Source organism: Pteropus vampyrus, unplaced genomic scaffold (assembly GCF_000151845.1).
Source record: "Pteropus vampyrus isolate Shadow unplaced genomic scaffold, Pvam_2.0 Scaffold328, whole genome shotgun sequence".
NCBI lineage: Eukaryota > Metazoa > Chordata > Mammalia > Chiroptera > Pteropodidae > Pteropus > Pteropus vampyrus.
This window is the reverse complement of record NW_011889109.1, coordinates 737,718-748,884: the sequence shown is the minus strand read 5'-3', so window position 1 is coordinate 748,884 and position 11,167 is coordinate 737,718.

The window sequence follows — 11,167 nt, the reverse complement described above, 5'->3', positions numbered from 1 at the left end:
AGATCTAGGAGTTGCACAAAGTTATAAAAGAGTAAATACACTTATGCATTGTGAAGTGATTACCACCATCAAGCTAATTATCATATTCATCAGTTCACATAGCTACATTTTTTTTTTGTAGTGAGAATATTTAAGATGTTCTCTTAAATTTCAAAGATACAATCCACTATTATTAACTCTAGTAACCATGCTGTACAGTGGATCTGCAGAATTTAGTCATCCTGCATAAGTGAACCTTTTTACCATTTGACCAACATCTTCCCATTTCCCTCACTCTCAGCCCCGGGCAATAAACACTATAATCTTCACTTTTATAAGTACAACTCTTGAATGCATATGCCATTTTGCATGTAGATTGTTTTGAGCTAAAGGCAATTAGGACCCATCAGTCTCTGGAAGAGTTTTGTTTATCTCTCCCATAACTGCCTAAAAGAATTCAGATAGAAGGCCTGTCCCAGTGATATGGGAAGAGACATGAGAACTATATAAACTGACTAAATGTTAAACCAGATCCTACAACCATGCTGCTGACAAACCACAGGAAACTTTCAGAACAAAGGAAGATTCCTACTGGGATTACTAACAATTTACCCACACTATGAAAGGAAAATACAGTCTTTAAGTCATATTCTACACAAATAAACCCAACTATTCATTCTCTATCGCCAAACCATGGGGAATCTATAGAACAAAAATTGCTAGCATGCTTGTAATGCTGCATACCCATATCTTTCACACTGTATGCCCATACCATCAAAGGAAAACAGGTAAACAAAGTCTTTATATTATAACTCGTAGAAACTAAGAATGACTGTAAACTGAGTTCCACACAAGTTTGTCTCTCTCATTCTCTGTCTCTGAGAGGAGACCACTCTCTATGGAGCGTTATTCCTTCTCTGGTATACTTTTGTCTCTAACTCTTGCGTGCACTTGAATTCTTTCCTATGTGCTCTCTTGGTACAGGACTTGAATCTCCCCACAGGGGGAGATTCATCCTGTCTTGCATCACCAGGAAGAGAGTTAATATTAGGGATGATTTTTATTTTTATATATTTTTTTAATATCAGAAAGGCATTTGCATGGCCTGGCACACATTCGTTTACCAAACATTTGTTCTACCATCTTCATGTGAATTGTCTTCCTCCCCTTTGAAGTGCTAGATCCTTACCTCCTTCTCCTTAGCCCAGGATGGTATTTAAGGCTCAGTTGCCTGTCTTTGAGTCTTATATTTTTGGGGTTCTCATATGGACAAAATTAAATTACTTTTCTTCTGTAAATCTGTTTCATGTCAATTTAATTATTAGACCAGCCAAAAAACCTAGAAGTGAAGACAGGAAAAGTTTTCTTCCCCTACAGAGTCATCCTCATCACCAGAAAAACTGTAATGAAACCACTTTATGTTTTATAGTGAGAAACCACTTAATATTTTCTAGAATGGTTAAAATTACCAAAAACAAACAAAAATTACAACAAAACAAAACCTGGTAAGACCAAATTTCAGTGAGAGTGTAACAGAGTAAATGCTCTCAGGCCCTAGCGCTCCCTCTCTCTCTTCCTTCTTGTCTTTCTCCCTCTCTCTCTCTCATTGGAGCTAATAGTTCCTGCTACAGATATGCTAATTAACTGCAGGAATTCTGCTTGAGGCTTGAGTATTTTGCAAAAACAGTGCCTTGTCAGAAGGTGCCTCTCCTAAAAAGGTGGGTGACTATATACAAAACAAAGGCTGTTTATCAAAGATTTACTGGAGCCTGAAGACCAGACTCACACATCTGTGGAGGTAAACAGACTAACCCAGAATTAAGAGATTTAGAGATTTCCGGCTCTTCCTTGGATCCCTGTTGGGGACTAGCTGCCTAAAGTCCTCACCCAACCCCATCTCCTGCCCCTCTTCCCTTCCCTTGACATAAAAAAGGCCTGAATTTGGGGCTCTCTTAAGATGGATTTGCAGAAGAGTTAAAGTTCCCTATCTTCTTGAGCTGGTGCCTTCTTCATCAACTTTCCTTATTTCAGACTCTGACGGTTTGAATATTAGATATTAGAACAATCAGGCACACAAACCTCGAATCCGTAACAAGGATGTTGAGGCTTTAGAATTCTCATATATTGCTGATAGGAGTGTAAAGAGTATATTCACTTTGGACAGCTGTTTGGCAGTTATAAAATTAAACATTTATCCCAGGCCCCAACAGACAACCTAATGCAAGGAACTCCTTTGCTTTTGGGACTTAGACCGGCTTTTTACCTTGTACATGTTGCCTCTGGCCCCAGGGTGGGCAGCAAAGGAGTGAAGTGCTCTCGGACCCAAGGGCCTATGCCGCAGTTGGCCTGTCTAGCAACCACAATAGCCAACGTGAAGTTGCAAGGGACCCCAAGGCCCCTCTAATTTTTCTTTCCCTCAAGCTTCAGTTCACAGGCTTGGGAAAAGATACCAAGAAAAGCAAGCGTGCAGTTAATTAACTACATCCTGGGACCTTGCTTTAGATAACATCAAAGAATACCCAAGTTTCTTGTCAGTCTGCACAGCTGTTTACAAACATCAGCTGCCCTGCCCTTTACAACTCATTAAAAGCTCAAAACCCTTACCCTGCAGGGCCAGCGTTACTCTTAATGTTTGGTCTGTTTCCTGGCTTGGAAAGCGAATAAACCTTTTACTTCCTGACTTTGTGAATTCTTTCACACCCAGTGGTATTGGCACCCTAACAGCTCCCCTCTGTGTCTGCCACTGACCACTAAATGGTGGCTTTGGGAGTAGGAGGGGGATCATCCCCTGTCACACCCAGTTCAGATTGTGTCCAAGCAAAAGCTCTCATGGCCAACCATTGTGACTACCAAGGGACACGCCTCCCTGGGGCTGAGATGGAGGAGAGTCCAGGGAGGGACCCCAACATGGATCTCTGGTGACCAGGTTCTTGTCTAATGCCATAAGAATTCAAGTGATGAGGGATAGGGCAGATTTCCCTGAGTTGGGGGAGACCCAGTCCTACACAGAGAAGAACAGGGTCTTTTGGTGGAGTGTGTAGAAAGAATTCAACACACACGCCAGAGTTAGAGGCAAAAAAGAAAGTTTATTAGAAAAGGGGTGACATTCCACAGGCAAAGTGTGGTCTCCTCTCAGATGCAGAGAGTGAGAGAGCCTAAGAAAGATAAGGACAGTGAGAGAGACAGAATAAACAGTACCAAGAGAAAGACACAGAGAAAAGACAGAGTAAAGGCAGTGAGAGGGACCCAGAGAAAGAGACTGAAAGGGACTCCAAGTGTTTGAGGAATTCAGTTTATATATCATTCTTTAGTTCCTGCGAGTTACAATCTAAAAGACTTTCTTTGATATGGACATATAGTGAGGAAGAGGAAGAGAACGTAGCATGAAAAGGGTAAGGACATGTAGCATGAAAGAGGCCTGATGGCAGTTCCCAGCCTTTATTCCATAGGCTCCCGATGGTTTTAGCCATAGAGAATGAACAATTTTGTGTAGGGTAGCCATTTAAGGACTCTGTTTTTCCTGTTTCCCCTTCACAGGTGTGGGAAATGGGTTGTTAGTAATGCTAGCGGAAATCTTCCTTTGTTCTGCAGGTGTCCCCTTGGCTTGGCTGCAGGGCTGATCAGCATATAGCAGTCTCTGAATATAGCTTGTTTTAACATTTTAATTCTCTTGCCTCCTTCCCCATTATTCCCAAAGAGATTTTATTCTGTTATTCGTAAGGGGATGTTGAGGGACATAAGACTATCTTCTGTAACTTTTTCAAAACTGAGATAGGGCTGTAGTCCCTGCTTACCAGGAATAAAATTGTTTAGAAGCCTATTCTAAGGGCCCTGCAGACAGAGAATGTGAGGTTGTTCCAGCATTTGGGAGTAGCAGGAAGCCTTGCAGCCTAGAAGATATAAAGTTAACAAAAAGATTGAAAAGACAAAAGTCAAAATTAATAGTAGAGGTTATTAGCAATGAAGTTACTTTTCCATGGCAGTTTGTTAATTTAAAGTAAAGAGATAACGTGAAAGGAAATTGAATCATTTTGAAGAGAGAGTAGTGGCATAGACACTGGGCTAAAAGAATAATTATTCAAGTGATGTCAAAAACATGACAGAGTGAGAGATGTCCCAAATCTCTCCCCTTGAAATAACAAGCTGAAGATCTAAAACTCAACAAAAAACATCCAAACTGCACATCAGCACATCTGAGTATGGATTCTACCACAGGTCAGAAAGCCGAGTCAGGTGGTATGCTGGGAAAAAAGCTGCCTCTTGCAGCCACGGGAATACCCTGCAGGAGGAGGGAGAAGGGAGAAGGTGCAGCGAGTTCCCTGAACAGCTCTGCCTGGGAGAGAAGTGAGCTCCACGCAGCCTGTGGCAGTGCTCAGGCATCAAGGCAGAAGGGAGAGAAGTGGGAATGGCAGAGAAACGAGGACAGCAGAGAAACAGAATTGATTATTATCAGCTGTGGTTGCAAAATGCGAAGCTGGGCAGCAACCCCCATTCCCCAACCCAAGGGCCCCTCTCCCCATATCCTCAAGACCGAACAAAGCGGAGCCCCAGGGATATCTGAGCAAACACTACCAAAACTGTCACTAACACTGACAGAGACTGAGACTGCAGATAGCGAGCGTGATTGAATATCTCTAAGAAAAAAAAAAGGAATGATTAAGACTTTAGATAAAGCAGGGATCCAAAAGGCTTAGACAACACCTACTGGAAACCAGAACAAAAACTCCTTCTTTGCAACAGACTAATGAGTGACCTTTATATAATAAATCTTCTTTCTGGAAAAAAAAAGCAGAACACACATCCACTAATGCCCAGGTGGAGAAATAGTCCATTAAACACCATGAACAACCAAGGCAACAAGGCATCTCAGAAAAAAAAAGAGAAAAATCTCCAGAAAGTAAGCTTACAGACATAGAAATATGCAACTTAAATGACAAAAACTTCAGGATGGTAGTTCTGAAAAGACTCAGTGAGTTCTGAAATGAGTCATATCAACAATTTCAGGAATTAAAAAAACAACTAGATGAGCAGGATGAGTTCTTTAGCAGGAGATTTCAAGGAGATTGAACCCTCAAAAAGAACAGAATAGAACTTCTGGAGATGAAAAACACTCTGCAAGAACTAAAAAATGAAATAGCAAGCTTGGGAAATAGTCAACCAAATGGAGGAAAAGATCAGTGACATTGAAGACAGAAATCTAGAAATAAATCAGAAGGAAGAAGAGAGAGACCGAAGAATGAAAAATAATGAAAGAGAAATACAAGAACTAGCTGTTAGCATCAGGATAAGAACATAAGAATAATGGGCATTACCGAAGGCAAGGAAAAGGAGCAAGGACTAGAAAGCATTTTCAGACAAATAGTTAACGAGAATTTCCCAAATCTAAGGAATGAGCTGGAGCTTGGAATTCAAGAAGTCAACAGAACACTTAATTATCTCAATCAAAAAAAGCCTTCTCCAAGACACATTGTATTAAAACTATCAAAAATCAGCGACACAGACAGAATTCTTAGGGCAGCCAGGGAAAAGAAGGTGGTAACCTAGAAATGAAAGCGCATTAGATTATTGTCAGACATCTCAGCAGAAACCTTACAAGCCAGAAAGGAGTGGGATCAAATATTCAAACTATTAAGTGAAAGAAACTACCAGCCAAGAATATTGTATCCAGCTAAGCTCTCCTTTAGATATAAAGGAGAACTAAAGACCTTTTCAGACATACAAAAATTGAAGGAAATACTGAAAGGATCAGGCTTGCATTGCAAGAAATACTGAAAGGATCAGCTCACCTAAAATAACAACAACAACAACAACAACAACAACAACAACAAAAATACATAATTAGGAGTAAAGTGACTATCAGGCAAATAGCCAGCAAAGGAGTGCAAACTTTACTAAGAACAAGGAATTATAACTTGAATAATAAGAACTAAATTGTTATAACATTATAGTAATGAATGTTCAGCATACACAGGGACAACTTGAGATAACAATGACTAAAAAGGAGAGGATCCAAAGATCCAAATTCACAAAAGAGAATGGAGATAAGGCGAGCGCAGGAGAAAATGCATGACTTTATATATACATAACTATCCTTTACATATTCATAATGGTAACCACACGCCAAAGTTTCAGAACTGAAGTATAAAACATGAAACAGGAAGGGCCAGAGAAAAACCCACAAAGGCCAACCAAAATAAAGAACACAGAAACACAAGGTCAAGGAAGCAATGGAAACACCATGCTACCAGAAAGCAAAAGATAAAATGGCTATAAGAAGACCTCATATTTCAATAATCACCCTAAATGTAAATGGACTGAACTCACCAATAAAAAGTCACAGAGTTGCAGAATGGATCGAAAAACAAAACTCAACCATATGCTGTATCCAGGAGACACATCTTAGCTCCAAAGACAAATATAGAAGTGAAAGGGTGGAAAATGATATTTCAAGGAAATGGCATTAGGAGAAAAGCGGGAGTAGCGGTACTAATATCAGAAAAATAGACTTCAAAATAAAAAAGGTAAAGAAAGATACTGAGGGACACTTCATAATGATAAAGGGAATCATGTACCAAAAAGATATAACACTTATTAATATCTAATATTAACACTTATTAACATCAGGGAGCCCTGAAATATGTAAAGCAACTACTTACAGAACTAAAGGGAGAAACAGACCACAACGCTATCATACTAGGAGACCTAAATACTCCATTGTGAGATATGGACAAATCATCCAAACAGAAAATCAGTAAGGAAATAATATTTTTAAATGACACATTGCACCAACTGGACATAATTGACATTTACAGAGCCTTCCATCTCAAAACAGCTGCTTATACATTCTTTTCTAGTGCACATGGAACATTCTCAAGGATTGATCACATACTGGGACACAGAGATAGCCTCAACAAATATAAGAGGGTTGAAATCATACCAACCATATTCTCTGATCATAATGCTTTTAGAGATCAACTGTAAAAAGAAAGCAAGAAGAACCACAAATACATGGAGATTAAACAACATGCAACTGAAGAACTGGGTCAGAGAAGAAATAAAAGAGAGATCAAGAGATACATAGAATGATAATGATAGTACAACATATCAAAACTTTTTGGACATGGCAAAAAGTGGACATAAGTGGACAGTTCATATCATTACGGGTGTATCTCAAAAAAACAAGAATGAACCCAAATAAACAAATTAACACTTCATCTTAAAAAACTAGAAAAAGAAGAACAAATGAAGCCTAAAGTCAGAAGACGGAATAAATAATCAAAATTAGAGCAGAAATAAATGAAATTGAGAACAACAACAACAACAAAATGATAGAAAAATTAAATGCAACACAAAGCTGGTTCTTCGAGAAAATTAATAAAATTGACAAACTTCTGGCTAGACTCACTAAAGAAAAAATAGAAGGGACACAAATAAACAAAATCAGGGATGAAAGAGGGGAAAAGATTACAGACACCACAGAAATACAAAGGATCATACAAGAATACTATAATAAGTATATAACACCAAATTTAATAACCTAGAAGAAATGGATCAGTAGCTAGAAAAATACAACCTTCCTAGACTGAATCAAGAACTGGAAAATTTAAATAGACTGATCAGCAGTATGGAAATAGAAATAATTATCAAAAACCACCAAAAAGTAAAAGTCCAGGACCAGATGGTTTCACCAGTGAATTCTACCAAACATTCAAAGAAGATTTAATACCTAGTCTCCTCAAACTATTCCAAAAAATCACAGAGGAGGCAATACTTCCCAAGTCATTTATGAGGCCAATATCACCCTGATACCAAAACCTGGTAAAGATAACACAGAAAAATAAAACTACAGACAAATATCTCTCATGAACAGATGCAAAAATCCTAAATAAGATACCAGTGAACCAAATACAGCAACATATTAAAAAGATTATACACCACGATCAAGTGGTCTTCATCCCAGGGACACGGGGATGGTTCAACATACCCAAATCAATTAATGTGATACACCACACAAACAAATTAAAAAATAAGAATCGTGATCATATCAATAGAAGCAGAAAAAACCTTCAACTAGATACAGCATTCATTTATGATCAAAACACTGAACAAAATTGGTATAGAAGGAAAATACCTTAACATAATAAATGTCATATATGACAAGCCCTCAGCCAACATTATACTTAATGGTGAAAAGCTAAAAGCCTTTCCTCTAAGATCAGGAACAAGACAAGGCTGTCCACTATTGCTCCTGTTATTCAAAATAACATTGGAGGTCCTGCGAGTGCAATCAGACAAGAGAAAGATATAAAAGATATCCAAATAGAAAACAAAGAAGTCCAGCTGTCACTATTTGCAGATGACATGATTCTCTATATAGAAAACCCTAAAGACTCCACAAGAACACTACTAGAAACAATAAGCAAATACAGTAAAGTTTCTGGATAGAAATCAATGTTCAAAAACCCATAGCTTTCCTATACTCTAAAAATGAAGTGTCAGAAAAAGAAGTGAGAAAGATAATTCCTTTTGCAATTGCAACAAAAAGAATACAATACTTGGGAATAAATCTAATGAAACATGTGAAGGACTTAAATAATGAAAACTACAAGACCCTATTAAAAGAAATCGAAGAAGGTACAGGAAATGGAAAGATATTTCATGTTCTTGGATTGGAAGAATCAACATAGTTAAAATGACCATATTACCTAAAGCATTATAAAATTTAATGCAATCCTCATCAAAATCCCATTGGCAGTTTTTAAAGAAATAGAACAAAAAAATCATCAGATTTGTATGGAAGTACAAAAGACCTTAAATTGCCAAAGCCACCTGAGAAAAAAGAACGAGGCTGGAGGCATCACTCTGGCCAACTTCAAATTATACTACAAAGCGACAGTAATCAAATTGGCATGAAATTGGCAGAAAAACAGACACAAAGACCAGTGGAACAGAATCAAGAGTACAGAAGTAAACCCATGTTTATATAGGCAAATAATTTTTGCCAATAAAGTAAAAAACATACAATAGAGAAAGGAAAGCCTCTTCAATAAATGGTTCTGGGAAAACTGGAAAGCCACCTGCAAAAGAATGAAACTACACTGTTGTCTATCACCACACACCAAAATTAACTGAAAATGGATTAAGGACCTGAATATAAGACCTGAAACAATAATATGCATAGAAAAAAACATAGAAACAAAACTCAAGGACCTTGAACTTAAAGAGCATTTTATGAAGGTGACTTCAAATGCAAGGGAAGTAAAAGCAAAAATAAATGAATGATACTAGATCAAAACAAAAAGCTTCTGCACAGCAAAACAAATTGTCAACAAGATAACCATCTGAATGGGAAAATATATTTGCAAGCAATGCTTTTGATAAGGGCCTATTATCCAAAATATATGAAGAACTCATACAACTCAATACCAACAAAAAACCAAATGATCCAATCAAAAATTGAGCAGAGAACCTGAGCAGATGCTTCTCCCAAGAAGACATACAAATGGCCAATAAACATACAAAAAAATGCTCAACATCACTAGCTTTTAGGGAAATGCAAATCAAAACCACAATGAGATACTATCTCACACCTGTTAAAATAGCTATAATCAACAGGACTTGTAATAACAAATGTTGGAGAAGATGCAAAAATATATAAATAAAAGGAACCCTCATACACTGCTGGTGGGACTGCAGATTGGTACAGCCACTATGGAAAACAGTATGGAGTTCCTTAAAAAACTAGGAATTGATCTACCATATGATCCAGCAATTCCTCTGCTTGATATTTACCCCCAAAACTTCAAAACCCATATCTGAAAAGATAATTGCACACTGATGTTCATAGCAGCATTATTCACAGTAGCCAGGACATAAAAGCAACCGAAGTGTCCTACAACAGACGATGATAAGGAAGCTGTGGTACATATATACAATGGAATCTTACTCAGCCATAAGAAGTTTTGAAATACTACCATTTGTGACAACATGGATGGACTTTGAGATAATCATGCTAAGCGAAATAAGCCAGACAGAAAAAGTTGAAAACCACATGAAAAACACTTATATGTGAGATATAAACCTAAAATCAACAAACGAACAGGATAAAGAAGCAGAGACTCATGGACATGGACAATAGACTTGTAGTTACCAGAGGGTAGTGGGGTAGGAGGTAGACGGGGTAAAGAGGTTCAAATATGTAGTGACAGAAAAAAAACTAACTATGGGCAGTGAATATACAATGCAATGTATATATGTATGCCTTTCTGTTGAATCGTACACCTGAACCTTACTGGATTTTGTTAAAAAAATACAAGAAATAACAAATGTTATTGAGGATGTGGGAAAAAAGGAACCCATGTACACTGTTGGTAGGATGGTACATTGGTGTAGCCACTGTGGAAAATAGTATGAAAGTTCCTAAAAAAAAAAAAAAAGAATAAAACTACAATATGACCCAGCAAATCCTCTTCTGGGTATTTACCCCAAAATGTGAAAACACTAATTTGTAAAGATATATGTAACCCTATGTTCACTATAGCATTATTTATATAATGTAAAAACATTAATGTAAACATGTAAAAATTTAAATGTTCATCAACAGATGAATGGATAAAAAAGATATGGTATATACATGTGTATGTGTATATATACACACACACACATACACACAATGGAATACACACACAATGGATAAAAAAGATATATATATATATACACACATACATACACACATACACACATACACATACACATACAATGGAATACTACTCAGCCATAAAAATAATGAAACATTGCCATTTGCAGCAACATGGACAGATCTTCAAGGTATTCAACTAAGTGAAATAAGATGGAATAGGACAAAAACCATATGATTTCACTCATATGTGTAATATAAAACAGAAAAGTAACAAATAAACTAACAAAACAAATAGAACTAAACCATTAGATACACACAACAGAATGTTGATTACCAGAGAGGAAGAAGTAGTGGAAGAGAAAATTGGGTAAAGTGTGTCAAATATATGCTAATAGAAGGAAACTAGACTTTGAGTAGGGAACATACAATCCAATATGCAGGTATCAAATTATAATGTACACTTGTAATCTATATAATGTTATTAACCAATGTTAATAACATTATATAGATGGTTTATCCATAGAAGGTCTGAGAAAGCCTCAGAATTCC